General features: G+C 38.4%; 1 non-coding gene and 1 pseudogene across 2 annotated transcripts; both read left to right on the top strand.

The window, feature by feature from the left end:
* Window positions 1-2,748: 2,748 nt before the first annotated feature.
* LOC149007502 (calmodulin-like protein 2 pseudogene) lies at window positions 2,749-4,261 on the top strand (annotated as a pseudogene). The gene is made up of 2 exons (XR_016175081.1): window positions 2,749-3,667; window positions 3,932-4,261. The product of XR_016175081.1 is annotated as a calmodulin-like protein 2 pseudogene (transcript).
* A 15,347-nt stretch (window positions 4,262-19,608) lies between these two features.
* Window positions 19,609-19,715, top strand: LOC149007501 (small nucleolar RNA R71). Its single transcript, XR_016175370.1, has one exon. It is a non-coding gene; the product is annotated as a small nucleolar RNA R71 (small nucleolar RNA).
* The last annotated feature ends 538 nt before the right edge of the window (window positions 19,716-20,253 follow it).

Genomic DNA, 20,253 nt, shown 5'->3' with positions numbered 1-20,253 from the left:
CTGTAGAGACTTGTTCCTCATTAGTCTTTTGGCGCCCACATGCGCTCAACTCACTTATCACGTTGGACATGATGCTTATGTGATGCCTCATGGTGTGAACCTGGTGCATCTTGTAACCATCAAAAGTGAGTCCGAGCTGGCAGCCTCTACTGGAGGAAGTCCCTTCATACTGGAACTTCACAGCCTCCCATAAAGACTTTGCAATCCTATGCTTCTCAAATCGAAGCATTAGGTCATCCCTCATAAAGCTTAGGATAGTAATCTTAGCTACCCTATCTTTCCTCTTCCAGGCATTGTAAAGTTCAAGGTCCCTGCGATGTTGTGCAACGGTACTTTCTTCAGGAGGGGACATGGTCTGGTTTATGGTTTCCAGCATGTCTTGCTCTTGTAGGAGATATTGCACCTTTCAGTGCTAGAGATCATAGTTTCTCTCATTCAATTTTTTTCTTTTATGAGGTCAGCAACATTCTAACATAAAACACAACACATGCAACAAAAATCACATTAGCATAGTCAACCTATGGGATAAGCATTTGAACCAAAAGAAATGCTAACAAACATCCAATCAAATTCTCATGCAAACCCACAGACTTATATACTAGTTTCATTATGTGCTAGAAACATGATTAAATGACTCATAATCAATACCGTTTTACCAAAAAATAAAACATTCATAATGTTTATGCTATTAGGTGATTCACAAAGAACTATTCTACCTCAGTAGCTCCCACTTAGTCCCATTAGGCTCTCAATGCCCACACATCATTCAGAGTGTGGGGCCACTGTTTTCCAAAAAGTCAGAAACGCATTTTGAATCAGACGGACTACTGTCTTAGAAACCACCTTTCCAGATGGATTGTCATCTCACCAGACAAATCTCCGTCTAGTTCGTTTGCTCATCCATTTGGTCCACTGTATCAAACAATCATCAGTCTGGTCAAACGGATGTTCGTCTGGTCCTTTGTGAACCAAACAACGTCTACAACAATTGTACGAATTACAGTTCCAGAAAAACGGAAAAAAAAAATCCGTTTTTCACCCAAAAAGTCCCTTAAAAAACGCATGAAAAATCCAGCAATCATCAATCAAAAATACATTTTCATGGATCATCAATTCATGCATGTTTTTACAGAAGGGAAATCTACAAAGATCCTCCCACTTGGATCCTAACATAAAAAAATAAGGGTCTCTATCAAACCCTCGATCTCCCATGGGTTTCCATTAAACCTTGGATTCTCCAATGTGGGTTTCTATCAAACCCTTGATCCTCCTATTAGATCCATTCAAGAAAACAAACAATTGGGAGGAACGAAGAATCGTGGGAACCTATGTTCTGATGCCTATGTAGATAAATTCTATATCTATACTAGAAATGGATTGGAGAAAGACCCTTACCTAGATTCGCTTATCCCAATATAGAATTATTGCAGCGGAAGTAAATTGGATTCCATGTCCTCGTTCCTCCACCAAATTGTCACCGGTAAAGTTCCACAATCACGAGGAAATGTAATAGATTCCACAACCCAAATGCCATGTGGATGGAAGAAAGTGGAGACCAAGACTAAGGAGAAGAAGATCCTCAAATGCCTTCTCCTTCCTGTGCTTCTTGGAGAGAGGGAGAGAGAGAGAGCCGCCTTTCAAAAATCTCACACATGCGTAATGCAATCACTTCTCAAGTAATGCTGTGGTTACCAAAATATATAACTTTATATTTTGTAACCGCCCAAAAGTGAATTTTCAATTTTGCTTTTGAGCATATTATTATTAATAAATGCCAACAGTTAACCATGAAGCTGAGTCTTGCCTAGGTATCTTTAACAATTTTTTCCCCCACAAGGACAATCTTTAAAAATCCAGTTGTTTCTTTGTTCCTATAACCGGTAAATGGTGGCAGTGAAGGAGTACTCAGTGCCAAAGCTTTGGGCAGAAGAAGAGTCTGGAAGGGCACTTTTCTTATGTAACAATATTCGTTGTAAGGTTATTTTGATATCTTGACCCCCGATTACCACTGTGAGCCTGTGATCTACCAATCATTGCACCTAGCCCATTAATTAAAGTTCAAATATGTAAACAGTTTTTCTGATAATCAAAATAAGAGTAGCATTATGCATGCTGTAACCATCCCAAAACCTGCAATGAGGTGAACCTTCTATGTATGGAGTACATTCATATAAAAACTGCATACATTATAATACTCCCCAGACCCCAGAACTACAGATGGTATGAATGCATGGCATTGAGCCAAACAACTTGGGATACAAGAGAAGAAATGGATGTCATAACATGAAAGAGAAAACATTGAATTTGACATATTTTTATTCTTATAGCTTAGCTAGATGTGCAATGAGATTCACCACCAACATGATTCTAGGTAGTGATATGGTATCACCCATTAGACCTTATCAAGAGATTCAAGACCATATTGGTTCCCTTACCAAAAAAAATTCATATTGGTTCTACAGTACGGACAAGAGGAAATAAAATCCAAAAATTCACTTTGTAAAATTGGTATCTGTGTAAATCCCTAATAACCACCGTATCAAAAAAATACCTTATAAGATACCATATTGATTTCCGTGTTAATAATAACTGTGCACTAAAACCATGCACCAATAACACTTCTTCACGAAGATACATGAGACCTATATGGTTGTAAGTCATTTGTCACGACGTGTGGTGGCAGCAGATTAATAAATCCGGAAATGATTTCTTATTCATTTTTAGGGTTGACGCGTTTTGTGGGATCAGCTTTCACTTCAAACCACGCGTTTCCATTCTCTCCTTCAATGAATCCAATGCTCCTGTCCTTGACTATCTCATCTCTTTTCCACTCTCTGTATCTGCTCCACCTGCTCCCTCTCATGGTCAGTTCTCCTTTGGAAGTTAGATAGACATAAAGATGCTGCAGCTGCTGAGCTTTGTTTTTTTAGCAGTTGTCTTCATCTGTAGTCTCATCAATCCTATCTTGTCTGTTCCTTCTGAGAAGTTTCTAGCTTGGATTAGATCTTTGCTTTTGGCTCCCACAACTTCTACTATTTCATCCACCATGTCCACCACTACAGTTTCTTCAACTTCCACGAGAGAAGATGAGAAAAACAAGGAGGAGGAGGAGAGTGCCCATGATAAAGAAGAGCTGGAGAGGGTCTTTGCCACCTTTGACAAGAATGGTGATGGCTTCATAACCAAGCAAGAACTTAGGGAGTCACTGAAGAACATGGGAATCTTCACAACAGATGAAGAAGTGTCAAGCATGGTCGCAGGTGTGGATGTTAATGGTGATGGGATTATAGATCTCGACGAGTTCTGTGAACTGTACCATTCGATGGAGAGAGGAAAGAGTGATGATAAGAAGGAAGAGTTGAACAATGATATGGAGAGTGATTTGAGAGAAGCTTTTGATGTATTTGATGGGAATGGAGATGGGTTGATTACAGTTGAGGAGTTAAGTTTGGTATTATCATCTATGGGGTTGAAGCAACGAGTTGGGATTCAGGATTGTAAAGAGATGATCAAGATGGTTGACATGGATGGTGATGGTAAGGTTAATTTTGATGAGTTCAAGATGATGATGATGAAGAACTCCACTTCACCTGCAACTGGAGCAACCCTTGCTTCTTTTTCTTCCTGAATTCAGCAAATCCCTTCATCCTTGGTTGGGTTTAGTACAGTAAGCAATGTTTAGAACCTTAAACCTCTCTCTGTACTCTCTTTCTTAGCATATGCCCATCATGCCCACTTGTCCATTAATCCAAACTGGTTTTCTGTAAATGATTAATTCTCTGGGACTGATTCACATAAACGATGGATGGTCGTCAGGCATACAAACAATATTAGATTAGTTGGATCGATCATTTATTTGGTGATTACTTTAAGCTCTAACAGCTTTTCTGATTTGGTCGATTTCTTGTTAATTAGTTTGTTTGTTAATTAGTATCTGCTCTGCTGGGCTCTGGAAGGCTATGATTTGGCTGGGTGGTGACAAGCTGATGCTTTCTTGGGAATCTTTCGATTTGCACTTGGAGAAACTTGATCTCACAAATCTGTTAATTCTGTTTGTAACTGTAAATATATAGGAACGTGACAAGGGATTTAGTTTCTTTGACTTTGTTTCGATTCACCAGGGATAGGTTGGCGGTTAGCACAATGGTTTGTGTGCTCCTCTTTCCCTCCACTGTCGGTGGATTGTGTATTTTGCTTTTCTTCCTCTTTCAAAGAATTAGCTACAAAGGTTCTTCTTAGCTGCCAGTATAGGCATTTTGCTCGCGCTCTCTCTCTCTCTCTCCCCCCCCTCATTGGTCATTATGTACAATTTTTCTTTTTTCTTTTTTTGGGTCAGAAACTCAGAATTATGTACTACCTTGCACTGTTGAATTTCACTCGACCGGCTCCCTTACTCATACCTTTAAGCACCAACAGGTGAACCAAAGATGGATCTCATTTCCTAAACATGTGGTTGAGTGTAAGGGAGCACAATCCTCTCTACCAGGAGAGTTGAGGATCCCAACTTATTCCAGTGTGATGCTTAATTGGAAAAGTTTCTCCTTCAACTTTAGTGCAAATTATATATACACCCCAAGATTTGCAAGCTATTACTTTTACACAAGACCTGTAAACTTAAACAGATCAGATTTGGCTCAAATACACCATTATCTAAATCCGAATCCGATCCGTATCCGGCAGATTTTTTTAACAGGTATCCGAATTCGAATACAAAACTCTATTAGATATCCGATAATTATCCGATCTAATAAACTATCTGACTATTGGTTGCCAATTTTCATTATCCGATTTCTAGTTTTCGAATCCAATTATGAGCCTATTTAGAGAAAAAAATGTTTATTCTAAGGGTTTTTTTATGGATTGACCTTGGTGAGTATATTCTAATAGATTAGTTTCTCCATAATTTAAAAAAATTCAAATCTATACACCCATAGAGCACGACCAATAATCCTATTATAAAACCAGTATAATTTAACAAATCCAAAGTAACTTAACATTATATCATCTATAAGCATCATAAAAACCCATAACAAATCAGCCATAGATTGATATATCCTATCTATTACAATCACATTATCATTCATAAAAACCATAACCTGTTACAAAAATCACTAATTATAACTAAAAAAAATCAAATCCGTTGGAATTTATTAATATAATTAATAAATTAAATGCCCAAGGGCAAAATTGGAAACTCACTATTAGGGCGGTTACAAAATAGGGTTATATATTTTGGTAACCACCGCATAAGTGAGTAAGTGTGATTTCATTTGTACGAGATTTCTTCCAGAAAAGAGGCGGCTCTATCTCTCTCTCTCTCCCTTATCTCCAAGAAACGCAGGAAGAAGAAACTCACTGGAGGTTTCCTTCCTTTGCCTTAGATCTTTCTTGTATCTTCTTTCCACATGGCATTTGGGTTGTGGAAATACTTCAATTTCCTTGTGATTGTGGAATCATCCCGATAGAGATTTGGTGGTGGAACGAGAATGTGGATCCAGATTTACTTCCGCTGCAAATAATTTATAAAAGGAAAAGTGAATCCAGGTAAGGAATCTTTCCCCCGTCAATTAATTGAATTGATATATTTGGAGTAATTACCTATATTGGTATCAGAGCCATTGGTTCCCACGGAGAATCCAGGGTTTAATATGAAACCCATGGGAGAACTGATAGGGTTTTTGGAAACCCTTATGTTTTGGGTTTGGATCCGAGTGGGAGGATCCTTGTATTTTTCTCTTGTGAATTTTTGCATGAATTGATTATCCATGATTTTTTTTTTTGTTTAATAATTATTGTTGGATTTTTTTTCATGTGTTTTTTGATGAATTTGGAAAGAAAAAACATGATTTTTCGTTTTTTTGGAAAAATTTCGTTCAAAGAAAATTGAAAAAAAAAAAAAAAAACGTTGTTTTTTGTCATTGTGGACCAGACGGACGTCCGTCTATTGTCAGAGTGATCACAATGACCAGACGAAATTTCCTTCTGGGCAGACTGTCCGTCTGGGCATAAAAGGCAGACGGACAACCATCTAGGCAGACGACAGTCCGTCTGGGCAAACGGACGACCGTCTGGGCAGACGGCAGTCCGTCTAGGAGATGCATTTTTTTGGATATTGGTTTGTCCAATTCAGAATGTGTTTCTAACTTACTGGACACCAATGGCTCGACAATCTGTGTGATCTTTGGGCATTGAGGGCCTAATGGGGCATAGTGGGAGCTAATGAGGTAGAAGTGTTATGTGTGAACCACCTTATAGCATTAACATGATTGCATGTTTTATTTTAATAAAACTGTTGTTTTTAATTATGGGTCTATCAATCATGTTTCTTGCATAGAATGAAACTAGTATATAAGTCTATGTGGGTTTGCATGAGAATTTGATTGAATGTTTGTTAGCATCTCTTTTGGTTAAGTGCTTATCCCATAGGTTGACTATGCTAGTATGATTTGTTGTTGCATGAGTTGTGTTTTATGGTAGATTAATTGAACTCATTCTTGTATGTAATATCTCTAGAATAAATGGCTGCAACAAAGAGCATTGTTGCTGACCTCACTAAAGGAGATAAGCTGAATGAGAGGAATTATGACCTCTGGCAAAGGTGCAATGTCTCCTTGAAGAGCAGGATATGCTGGAGACCATAAACCAGACCATGAACCCACCTGAGGAAGGTACCACTGCACAGCATCGCAGGGACCTTGAGACATACAATGCTTGGAAGAGGAAAGACCGGGTAGCCAGGATTACAATCCTGAGCTCTATGAGGGATGACCTGATGCTTTGTTTTGAGAAGCATAGGACTGCAAAGTCTTTGTGGGAGGCTATGAAGTTCCAGTACGGAGGGACTTCCACCACAAGAGGCCACCAACTCGGACTCACCTTTGACGGTTATAAGATGTGCCAGGGTCACACCATGAGGCAGCATATAACCATCATGTCTAACATGATTAGTGAGTTGAGCGCATGTGGGAGCCAGAAGATTAATGAGGAGCAAGTCTCCGCAGTCATCAGGTAATTGCTAAAGACTTGGAAGCATATGAAGATCTTCTTGACTCATGCTGATGAGGTCAAGACTTTTGATCAAGCTGCCAAGCACCTTGAGCTTGATCAGGATCGGATGTTGGCCGATGCCCCTAAAACTGAAGTATTTGCTGCTGAACCTAACACTAGTAAGGGTGTAGGCTTCAAGCACAAGAGAGAGAAAGCTCAACCTCAGCGGCCCAAGCAAAGTAACCAAGGTGGGAACAAAAACAAGAGTGGCCCCAAGCATTCAAGGGGGACTAGTGCTGGCAAGAAGAAATCAGCTTTGATTTGCTTAAAGTGCCGAAAGCCTGGTCATTTTGCTCGTGATTGCACTGAGCAAGAGGTATGTACTGTGTGTTATACCTCATCTTGTTATGTAACAAGTTCTACTATGCTTGCTGAACTAAATCCTTTGTGGATTGTTGATTCAGGTGCGACAGAACACATAACAAGAGAACGCTCTAGCTTCGTGGAATACCATCATATTCCAAGAGGAAGCAGAAGAATAATGATGAGGAACAGCTCAACTGTGGAGGTTCATGGCATAGGCACATGCAAATTAGTTTTGCGAGGTGGCCAAACGTTGTTATTCCATGATGTGTTGTATGCTCCAGACATTCGGCGAAATCTTGTTTCTGTTATTTATCTTTTAAGACATAGTTTTAGAGTTGTATTTGAAAACAATTCTTTGGTTTTGTATCTGGGTGATACAGTTTATGGTTATGGTTTTCTTAAGAATGGTTTCATTGTATTGGATACAATTGATTATTCATTTAATTCTAGTAGTGCTTTTGTATGCCAAAATACTGTGTGTATTGATTCTAATTTGTGGCATGCTAGACTAGGACATATTGGCTTAGATAGGATGAACAGGTTGGCAAGAGAAGGTCTCTTGGGCCAAGGTTCACTATTTGATTTGCCAACCTGTGAGTCATGTCTAGCAGGAAAAGCAACTAGAAAACCATTTAAAAAGGCTTTGAGAGCCTCTCTTCCTTTAGAACTTATCCATTCAGATGTGTGTGGACCCATGAATGTGCATACTAGAAAAGGACATGCTTATTTCATCACATTCATAGATGACTATACACGGTATGGTCACATTTATCTAATTTCTCATAAGTCAGAAGCTCTAGAATGTTTTAAGAAATTCATGAGCTTAGTTGAGAATCAGTTAGATAAAAAGAAAAAAAAAACTCTTAGAACGGATAGAGGTAGAGAGTATCTCTCCAATATGTTCAAAGGGTTGTGTGATGAAAAGGGAATATCTAGACAACTTACTATTTCAGGGACTCCACAGCAAAATGGGGTTGCTGAGAGGAGGAATAGAACCTTGCTAGACATGGTGAGATCCATGATGGCGCAGGCAAACCTACCCATCTCTTATTGGGGAGATGCTTTGCTGACTGCTGCCTATATCCTCAACAAAGTTCCAACCAAATCGGTTCCTTCCACACCATATGAGTTGTGGACAGGAAGGAAGCTAGATTTGAGTTACTTGCACACATGGGGATGTGCAGCATATGTTCACTCTACTTCTCACCAATATGGAAAGCTTGGACCCAAAGGAAGAAAGTGTATCTTTGTGAAATATTCTGAACCTTCAAAGGGCCATGTCTTCATTGGACTAGATGAAAGTGAGAGGAGAACGGAACTTGAGTCTAGGGATGCAACATTCTTGGAGAATGATTTTCCATCTCTTTCAAGAGTTAACAAAGAATCATCGGAATTCTTTGAGATACAAGATAATGGTCTTGTCACTCCAGGGATTCAGATTATGGATAATGAACCTGGGGTTCATCCAGAAGATCCTAGTGGGAGTGGGAGTGCAGATGTGATAGCTACCTCAGAGGGTGAGCAATCTGACATACACTTGCGCCGTAGTGGGCGCGGGCAAGTTCCTCGTCGACTTTTCGACATAGAGGATGAAGCCTACATGGTAACTCCTAAAGAGATCGACTGTGAGATGACTTCAGTTGATGAGCATGAACCGAAGAGCTTGCAGGAAGCTCTTGCGGGGTCAAGCTCAAAGGAATGGTTGAAAACAATAAAAGAAGAGTTGGAGTCGATGAAAGTTAATCATGTATGGGACTTGGTTGACTTGCCACCGGGCCGAAAGGCAATTGGGAACAAGTGGGTTCTCAAGATCAAGAGGAAGGCGGATGGATCTATTGAGAGATTCAAGGCTCGTTTGGTGGCTAAGGGCTACACCCAACGAGAGGGCGTTGATTATGAGGAAACTTTTTCCCCTGTGGTTAGGTTTGCCTCAATTCGCCTCATTCTAGCCATTGTTGCTCAGTTGGACTTGGAGCTTTATCAGATGGATGTAAAAACTGCTTTTCTCAATGGAGAACTTGGGAAAGAGATCTATATGGGTCAACCTCAAGGCTTTGGAGCTAATGTACTTGAGCGCAAAGTGTGCAAGCTTAAAAAGTCCATATATGGCTTAAAGCAAGCATCTAGACAGTGGAATGTACGCTTCCACCAAGCTATGATGGAAAATGGTTTTTCCATGCTTGAGGAAGACCACTGTGTTTACACCAAGAGATCTGATGGTAATTATGTCATTCTGACACTATACGTAGATGACATACTTATGGCTAGCAATAGCAAGGAGCTATTGGAAACCATTAAGAAATGGTTGTCCTCCGTATTTGATATGAAGGACATGGGTGAAGCAAGCAATGTGCTTGGTGTCATGATTGTCGAAATAAGCAAAAGAGATTACTGGGTTTATCTCAAAAGACCTATATTGACAATGTCTTGACGAGATACCAAATGCACAACTGCAAACCGATTGATACTCAAGTGGAGAAGGGTTTGCATTTGAGCCTTGATATGGGTCCTAAGACTCTAGAGGAAAAAACCAAGATGGAAAGAGTTCTATATTCCAGTGCAGTGGGTAGCCTTATGTACGCTATGATGTGTACTAGGCCAGATATTTGTTATGCAGTGGGTTTGGTTAGTCGGTACCAATCAAACCCAGGCATAGAGCACTGGAAAGCAGTCAAAAGGACATTGAGATATCTCAGAGGAATGAGTAACTACATGTTGTGTTACTAAGGATCGGATTTGCGGTTAGTTGGCTATAGCGATGCCTACTGGGCTGGAGACATCGATGAGCGCAAATCAACCTCTGGATATGCTTTCTTACTGAATGGCGGGGCCATTTCGTGGTGTAGCAAGCAGCAGGCTTGTATATCTCTCTCGACCATGGAAGCAGAGTATGTGGCATGCTCAGCTGTGGTTCAAGAGGCTGTTTGGTTGAGGAGATTCCTTCGACATATTGGGATTGTGATGACATCCAAAGAGGCTGCCCTTGTCTATTGTGATAGTACGGCAGCTCTTAGCTATGTCCAGGACCCCAAGTATCATGGGAAGACCAAACATATACAGTTGAGATATCACTTTGTTAGAGACATTACATCAAGGAAGAAAGTTGTACTTAAGCACATATCTACTAGTCAAATGGTAGCTGACCCTTTTACCAAACCTATAGCCAAGGATGTTTTTATTTCTCATGTAAAATCCTTGGGCTTGCATAGATTGTGACTTACTTTTGTACTGAGACTTTCTTATTAATGAGTAATATGAGTTCATTCCAGCATTTCATTTATTCACTTTATGTGTGATTGTGTTTTTCTAGCATAAAACAAGATATGTCAATAGGCAAGAGAATGGCTCACTCACACGAGCATTTGCCTCTGGCACCTTGGAGGCGAGCAGAGATGAGACGGATTGTGAATGACTTTGTGTAGGTCAATTCAAAATCATGATGTCGCATTGATTTGAAATCAAGATGAGTTTCTCTATTGTGAAGAGAATCAAAATGAATGTTCCCACTATTCATGATTCCTATAGGAGCCAGTGCGAGTACTTTATGTGGTGCTAGGGTGGGACAATAAAGAAACTCGGGTTAGGCGCAAGAGGTTGCCACTAGACTAAGACATGTATGGTGTTGAGATGGACATACGTTCTATTGTATATATAATGCTCCACCGTAGCACGTATATCATACTATGTGTGCTTAGCGATCATTGGAAATGAGAGGATGGATCCCTGCTCCTCTCATTGTGTGAGTCCTGGACTTTATGGTCCGTTAGTGTTCTTAGTGACTTTCGACGACATCATGAAACGAAGGATTGATGTGGCTACTTTGGGGTGTTACCTATGGTCATGATAGATTCGACCTAAAGGGGCACTACCGGGAAAGGAGTCAATCCTAAGTGTAGTGATGGTCTGGGGCGAAAGGAAAGGTTTGATTCAACTGCACCCTAAAAGTGTTTGCTGGCGCCAACTGTATGTGTTACAGTATTGAACATTTCAAGGATAAGAAGGTGATCTCTCAGAGGGATCGAGATACCTTTAGTCTGGTGAGTTTGAATAAACCTAGGACACTGTGGTATACTAATACTTATTTGATATGTTTCTTTGAGTGATGTGCCATTCTGGGAAGGTTTCTAGTTTGGGGCTCACGCGTGCAAGTATATCACCTGTCGCATGACCCATTTTGCCAGTATGATTTGTGGATATTAGTGTCTCAGACACAGGTGGTCTATGTATCTAGGATACATAACGAAGAGATCAATATATATGTATATCTGGGATATACATATGTGTCTGGGACACAAGAGGCCTATGTATCTGGGATACATAGCAGAGAGATTGAATGTGTATATCTGGGATATACATGTGTGTTTGGGACACAAGAGGTCTATGTATCTGGGATACATAGCAGAGAGATTGAATGTGTATATCTGGGATATATATGTGTGTCTGGGACACATTGAGAGATTAACACTTGCCCTTGTGCAAGTGGGAGCTATTGGAATTTATTAATATAATTAATAAATTAAATGCCCAAGGGCAAAATTGGAAACTCACTATTAGGGCGGTTACAAAATTTATATATTTTGGTAACCACCACATAAGTGAGTAAGTGTGATTTCATTTGTACGAGATTTCTTCCAGAAAAGAGGCGGCTCTATCTCTCTCTCTCTCTCCGTTATCTCCAAGAAACTCAAGAAGGAGAAACTCACTGGAGGTTTCCTTCCTTTGCCTTAGATCTTTCTTCCATTTTCTTTCCACACGGCATTTGGGTTGTGGAAATACTTCACTTCCTTGTGATTGTGGAATCATCCCGGTAGAGATTTGGTGGTGGAACGAGAACGTGGATCAAGATTTACTTCCGTTGCGAATACTTCATAAAAGGGAAAGCGAATCCAGGTAAGGAATCTTTCCCCCATTAATTAATTGAATTGATATATTTGGAGTAATTACCTATAAAATCAATAACCTGCCACAAAACCATCCATAACCATTTGAAGCCAATCCATTACGAAATAAAATCTCATCCATAAATGCCATAACCTATTACAAAATCACTTATTATAATTTTTTGAATTATGATGGGTGATTTTTTTTTCTTCTAATGATAGAAATGAATGGTACAATCAACTATCTAAAGTCATTTTAAGCTTAGACAAAACATATAAAAATAGATCATGACATATTCTAAAGTAAACATTAAGTTAGACACAATCCAAAAAAGGCTAAGAATCAAGTAAAATGGCCATGCTTGTCCCATTCTCTACAAGCAAAAACGTTCACCGCCGCATAATTCTCCATGTTTTGGAATACCTACAAGAATTAGTGAAGAGTTAGGTAAGCTATCTGAAGAGATAGATATCTTATCTAAGATAAAGTTATTAGAGAAAACCTATTTAATCCTAGTATGTTCACGTTCCTTAGTTGTACAAATTAGAATTTTGACTAAACCAAAATTATATTATTGGATTAGCTTAGCTTAGCTAAACTAGCAGTTTTAAGTATTGCTTTCAATGACGGGATCAAATCCACAAATTCATAACAAAATTACATGATAAAACAAGACTTCTAAAAACGATGAATAGCATAAATTCAGGTTCCACATCTTTATATATAACCAATTAAGTAACATAAAAATTTGAATGAGACTTTTGAAAGTGCCATGTAAGAAGTTTCAAGAGCCTGAAATTACAAGATTAAGCAATAGTAGTGGAAGTAGCTAATATTCATGTTGAACAGTCACAACCAACCAAAAAAGCTACAACATACAATAGTAATTGAAAGGAAAATTAAAGGATAAGATAGGAATAAGTAAACATCAACCCGATTTTGAAGAATGCAAAATGCTTAAGAATTTTCATTCATTTTCATTGTTAGGTAAGGGAAAAAGAAAGAAAGAAAAAAAAAAAAAGCAGTACACATAGAGGGTGGAGTATATGAGAATAACATCCTACAAGGAGAAAAAGAGAGAGAGAGAGAGAGAGAGAGAGAGAGAGAGAGAGAGAGAGAGAGAGAGAGAAGGGAAGGGGAATGGAAGTCAAGAAGAAGAGGGAGAACTCCATGAATAAGATAAGACTGCATCAAGTCTATTAAAGAAAAATTATCATAATCCATTCTTTTCTTTAGGCCATTACAAGTTTCACTTCATTTCAACTAGAATGTATGTTTGTTCATAATAATAGTGGTAAAAAATAAAAATAAAAACCAGTAATACTTTGTTAAAGAGTTTTGGTACCAATATTTTAGCATTTTAAAAAATCCGATGATTCTGTAACCAGCAATGTAATACACATACTTCAGTCCCACAAACTGTAACCTGTCACAACTACCCATAACTATTTGAATATTGAGAAAATCATGTAAGGAAACATATATTTTTTTTAATTAGAATTATAACAACTATAATGAAAATTAATAAGAGACCATAGCAACAATTGAATGGAATCACAACTAATAAAAATTAGCATGAAAAATATCTACCTGATAAATATCCAATTATCCATATCATTAGCATTTGATAATTATATACATTCATCCATAATTGAATTTGATCCATACAACATAATAGAAATACCAAAGTTAGTAAGAAATAATCATATCTACAAGTAACGCCATGCACATTATAAAAAAGATATTATGTAAAGTTACATATTTATAATTACTTACCAAAATTAACTTCAAGCAACCAATCTCTCTGGCATATCAAAGCTTCAACAATATCAAGGAGTAAGGATGAGCTAGATTCAGTGATATATCTACCTCCAATACTAAAAGCAAATTCAGAAGCAATTGTTGAAACTGGAACTGCTAAGATATAATGAGCCATTTTAGAAAGGATTGGAAACTTGGGGCTATTGACTTTCCATCAATGCAAAATGTCAAAATGAAAATAATTTTCTACAATAGGAAATAAGTTATCATCCAAATATTGGTCTAAATTAGATTTTGGGGGCTGCAGAAAATCATCTTCTTCTTGTACTAAAAATGTAAAATCCAGCCCTATCCTAACCCTGACCCTAACCCGGATCCATTGTTGTTTATAGGTCCGAAGACCTGAAGCGGTGGTAGAAGAGACTTGTGGACCCTTTTGATTAATAATTATGAGCCGAAGTCCGAACCCATGGACATTGACAATGATACCCCTTACTTGAATACATTGTCGGTGTTTAGTGAGAATCTGCGCATCGAAGAAGAATGAATTAGTTGAAGTACCTAATGGACCCATGTGCACAATCCAAAGGTATTTCCCGAAACTAGAATTCTTGATTGAATTGGAGAAGAAAACCCCATTCAATTTGACCCTGTATAGCCCTTCAAATCCATGCCCAAAGTTGCTGAACTAATTCTGATTTTCTGTTGAATTTTGTTTTGGTCGATCGTCTTTGGTCGATGCCATTGACCAAAGTTGCCCAGACTCGAAGTTAATGATTCTTTGGAATATTCCTTATTTTATTTATACTAGCCTTGTGTTTTGAGCCCTGTTCCAATCATTAACACTCCTGAGAACGTGGGGAGAGCTTCCCAAAGCACCTCCTAGGCATTTGTGAAGAAGATTCTACCAAAATCATTGTCAATCATTGTTCCTTGTCTCCATCAACAACTACAAGGTATGATTCATCACTCTCACTCTCTATTATATTCTTTTCTATTCTTTTCTATTCTTTTCTATTCTTTTCTATTCCTCTTCTTGCTGTTGAGACCTTGGAGATGGTGCTGCAACCTTGCAACCATCACTCCAAGTGTCCATTCTTGCTTAACCTATAATTCTCTCCCTTGTCCATTGATGCTATGCTCTCATTTCAAGCCTTGCATATGCATTCCTTGATTTTCTTCTTAACTTCATGCTTCCTTGTCTAAAACTGAGGTAGATAGTGTGCTATGTCTATGTTACCACTAGCATATGATCCTAATCAAATTCCTATAAGTTCCCCTAGCTAATGCATGCCTTTCCAATGCAAATGCAATTGATTTCAATCCATGCTATGATTCTTGTCTATTGAACTTAGTAGCTCAATTTGGGGCTTTCTATTTAGACCATTAGATTATGTTAATTTCTTGATTTGTAGTGTCCTTATATTGTTCTTAAGAATCCCTCCAAGTTCCGGATAGATCCGAACCCCGGAAGACCAATTTCGAACCAAAATCCCCAAAACCCATTATGCAGCCCCGAAGACAATTTTGGTCGATGCCATCGACCAAGAGCATCGACCAAACTTGTTGCTGACAGCAACTTCAACCAGTTTTGACCGGTCAACATCCGATCTTCCCGATTTCTTCTCTAATCTCTTATTTATGTTTGTTTAGGGTCTTAACACTACTTTTGGATCATTCCTTGGTAACTCTTGAATCGTCATCAACTCAACCTAAGGTAAGGATGGTTATCACCATAAACACATAGGCTATGCACTTATGTTTTGATGCTAATAACTTAGAGAACGTAGTCTCTTAATTGCTTTTGAATATTATAGGACTGCTATACATGTTTTAGAATAGTAGTAATGTGATTTCATATTCTCTTGTTATAATGATTTATTATTTTTGCTACTTGTACATATGATGGATCACTTCGATGTTATGATTTAACTTTTATCATGATGATGTATCAAATGTATGAGATATGATGGACTTGAGTATGTGACTGCTTAGGTATAACTTGGGATTGGGGAGTGTCCTATTGACGCTTTTGTGCTTGGGCATCGGAGGGAAATGGGATGTTCTTCGAAGGTGCCTAACGACACTTTCCCGGGTTATTGGATGACATACATTGGATTGTCTAGTTGTGTGGCTAGGTTTGTCCTTGTCGTGTCAGACCCGAATCGGAAGGGCGTTGAGACCGAACGACCCGTGGTAGTGTATGGTTTGATGGGCGCTCAAGATTGGTAACCAACCTGGGGGAGGACATAAACCATGCTACGGATACCCAAAAGGGGCCATTTATTGGTAGGGTTGCAAATAACTAGACTTGGGCTCACGGGCACTCGAAGATTGGTGGGTCATATCCGTGAGAGGACGTGAGAGCTTCCCATCTACTATTTGTGGATGACCAATAGGGTTGATGAGTCCGGTGGGTAATATCCGTGACTTTAGTGTGAAGGATACCGGAAAGGATCCCGGAATGGGAGGAATGGACGTATCCGGATTTGACTTGATACGACTGAGTAGATGACTTGCATTGGGCTAGGCTTTACTCTATCTTTTGAGTAGTGAGCTCTACTTTACTCCACTACGGTTGGCTTGAATGACATGGTGGAGCAAACACCAGAAACCCAAGTTACTTTGTAGCTTTGCTTTACATATGCCCACATAGACAATGATGCGAGAGTTCTTTTTAATAATCTCATTCCTAAGAGTTTCGATCAAGTCATCTTGATTCCTGAGTCGGAGTGCCCTGTCTAGTTCCAAGGAATTCAACTTTTACTTTCTACTCTTTTTTTTCTTTTGTCATGCCATACACAAAATTGATCTCAACTCCTAGCCAAAAAAACAAGGACCCACAAAACCCATAGATGGTCCAACGCCTTAAGTTAATGCCTTTTATTTTTCTAAGGAAAGTCTCATCTTAACATACATACAAGTTACCTTCCTCTCAACAGGGTTTTTATGTATTCACAATGGGTACCAAAATCACTCTCATTTCACACATCATAGCAGTTGAAATGGCATGTACACTAACCAAAAGCGAAAGTTAAAATTTACAAAGAAGGTATTCCCCCCCCCCCCCCCCCCCCGACACTTAAGTAATGCAATGTCCTCAATGCATGCATGAAAAGATAAACATGAAAAGGCAAAAGCGGGGTATACCTTTCAGTCAAGATGTGCTTATCATAGGAAGCTTTAGTCTTATCTTCAATATCAATGTATGATGGGGAAGACACTCCAAATAAGAAAAACCATGAATAGAAAAGTCATCCCTAAAGACTAAGAAAAATTTTCACAATGTGAGAGAAAATACTCATCATACGTTGAGGTTTTCTAAAATATTGGGCATCCTTCATAAGATGAATATGAGATTGTACAATGGAAGGGCATATACCTTTGATATTAGTCATAGACCAACCCAATGCTTCTCTATTATCATTCAACAGTGTGATCAACTCTTCTGCTTTGTTAGAAGTTAAATCAGAGACAACAATGACAGGAAGAGAATTATCTTGTCCTAAGAAAGCATACTTCAAATTAGAAGGCAACTCTTTCAATTCTAGCTTGAGGGGTTCAATTATTGAGGGTTTGGGAATGGAGATGGAGATGGATGGGGGTTTAATACACTCCAAAGATATGTAAAAACTTGAGACTTCAGAAAAGAAGGTTTCACTATCATCTTCCAACATATCCATACATTCTTGAAATTTCTGATCAAAATTAATCTCAAAGTTGGTAATCAAATCATTAGAAAAATCCAAAGACTCCTCAAGCATATTGATTTCTTCCTCAATTTGTGGTTGTTTCCCTATCTTGAATATATTGAACTCCACAGTTTCATTGCTGAATGACAACCGTAAGAGGCCATTTCAAAAATTGATTAATGCATTACTAGTAGCCAAAAATGGTCTTCCTAAAATTATTGGGATTTGATAGAAAAAGGTTTAGTATCTAACACAATGAAATCAACTGGAAAAATAAATTCTCCCACCTTCAGTAAAACATCTTCAACCATCCCTTTAGGAATCTTAATTGACCTATCTGCCAACTAAAGAGTAGTTTTAGTTTCTTTCAAATCTCTCAATCCTAGTTGCTTATAAACAAGGTAAGGCAAAAGATTCACACTTACACCAAGATCAAGTAAAGCATGTTCAATGTGTGTATTGCCTATGACACAAGCTATGGTAGGGCTCCCTGGATCCTTATACTTGGCTGCTACAGGTTGAGTTATTATGGCACTAATGTTACCTGCCAATAATGCCTTTTTGGGAACGCTAGTAATTCTTTTATGAGTACATAGATCTTTCAACACTTTTGCATAGGTAGGGATCTGGGATATGGCATCTAAAAGAGGGATATTCACTTCTACCTTTTTGAAGACATCAAAAATTTTTTCCATAGTTGCAGTCTTCTTCTTATTAACTATACAGTTGGGGATAAGGGGCCTTAGGAACATAAGGACTCTCATTTGAAATTTTCTCTTTCTCATAGTTTAAACTAGTGGTTCAGCAAACTTAGGTACCACTATAGTAATTGGCTCATCCTTAACTTCTATGGGTTTCTTAGACAAACCCTCATTAGAAGATACTTGAACATTCTCCTCATCACAGTAGTCAGTAATCATGCTCTTTTCATTAATATATGACTCACCTGCTAAATATCCTTTCCCACTTTGCAATGCGACACAAGAATTTATTGAAGCTAAAGAAGAAAGGGAGGATTCAACTTGGTTGACTTGATTTGATAAATTTGATGGTCTTTGTTGAATATGAATGCTAGGATTTAACTCAGGTTGGCTAGGCATTTTACCTTTTTCTCGCTCAAACAAAGCACTTGCAAGAGTGGAAATTTATTTTTCCATATTATGCATAGAAGTCATGAAGGTGCTGGAAAGTACTTCCATTTTCTTCTCTAAGGTAGAGAGACGATAAAACTCCGGATTATTACCTCTATTGAAACCAGATGATGATTGATTTTGTGCAATGAGAAGCATATGAGGCACAACAGGTGGATTGACAGGCCTAGCTAAATTAGTATTTTGAAATTTTGGGGCTTCAGGGAACTGGACATTTTGATTATGAAAAAATTGTGCACATTGTTTTTGAGGAGCACCAAACTGATTTTGTATGGAATAATTGCTTAATCCATTTTGGTTTTGCCCTTGAGACCATGAAAAGTTAGGATAATTCTTCCACCCAGGATTGTACGTGTTACTGTACGGGTTTGAAAACATTGCACTAACATTTTCGTGTTGGCCTCCAGAATAGCTAAGGCATTCCTCAATTACATATGTAGGAGACTGACACCATGCACATATAGCAATATATTTGTCAATAAAATATGATTGACTTGGTTGTGGTGGTGCAGCTTTTACTATTAAAGTCTCTAACTTTTTCAAAAGACTATCTATTTGTGCATCCTTATGAACTTGGCTATCAACAAAATATCCCCTACAAGTCCTTTCAGATTCTTGAGTTGACTCCCATTCTCTAGTTCTATCTGCTAGGTCTAAAAGAAATTCCCAAGCTTTGGAATCATCAGTGAACGATATAAATCCTGTGGGGCACATAGATTCCAAAAGTTGCTTAGTTTGATAATCGATACCCTCATAAATGCCACAATTCTAAACCATGGCGAGGGCATTCTTGGAGGAGGCTTTGGAACCTCTCCATTACCTTAGCAAAAGACTCATTGGGTTTTTGACAAAATTGAAAAATGTCATTTCTTATTTTATTCGTCTTATAAAAAGGAAAGAATTTCTTCAAGAATAGGACAATGAATTTCTCCCATGTGGTAATGCTATCCAAAGGTAGGCTATAAAGCCACTTTTTTGTTTGGTCCTTTAATGCAAAGGTAATAAACCGTAGTCTTACGGCATCATCAGTGAGTTGTTGTACCTTCATAAGGACACAAACCTCCTCAAACTCCCTAAGAAACAAATATGCATCTTGATCAAGCAGCCCATGAAATTGGGGTAACATAGACAGATAATTAGGTTTAAGTTCAAAGTTGTTACCCCTTACATCAGGTAAACGTAAGAAGGGTTGTGCAGACCGAGTTGGGTAAAATCTATCCCTAAGACTCTTAGGTGGAGGTATGTCTCCCATGATCAAGGTAGATACTTGAACAAGTCAATTGGTGGAATCACGAGTCCAGACACGCATGCACTAACCTCCTAATGCAATTAAAGGCTCTTACGAAAGATGAGTTTTTTTTTTCCCCCTTAAATAAAGGAACTAAAGAAGAAAATAAAATAAAATAAAACAAAAA

The sequence above is a fragment of the Hakea prostrata genome, chromosome 8 (genome assembly GCF_041222555.1).
Source record: "Hakea prostrata isolate BN-2017 chromosome 8, UWA_Hpros_2, whole genome shotgun sequence".
Classification (NCBI taxonomy): Eukaryota; Viridiplantae; Streptophyta; class Magnoliopsida; order Proteales; family Proteaceae; genus Hakea; species Hakea prostrata.
Note: the sequence above shows the minus strand (reverse complement) of the source record. Positions and strands in the feature narration are given on the sequence as shown.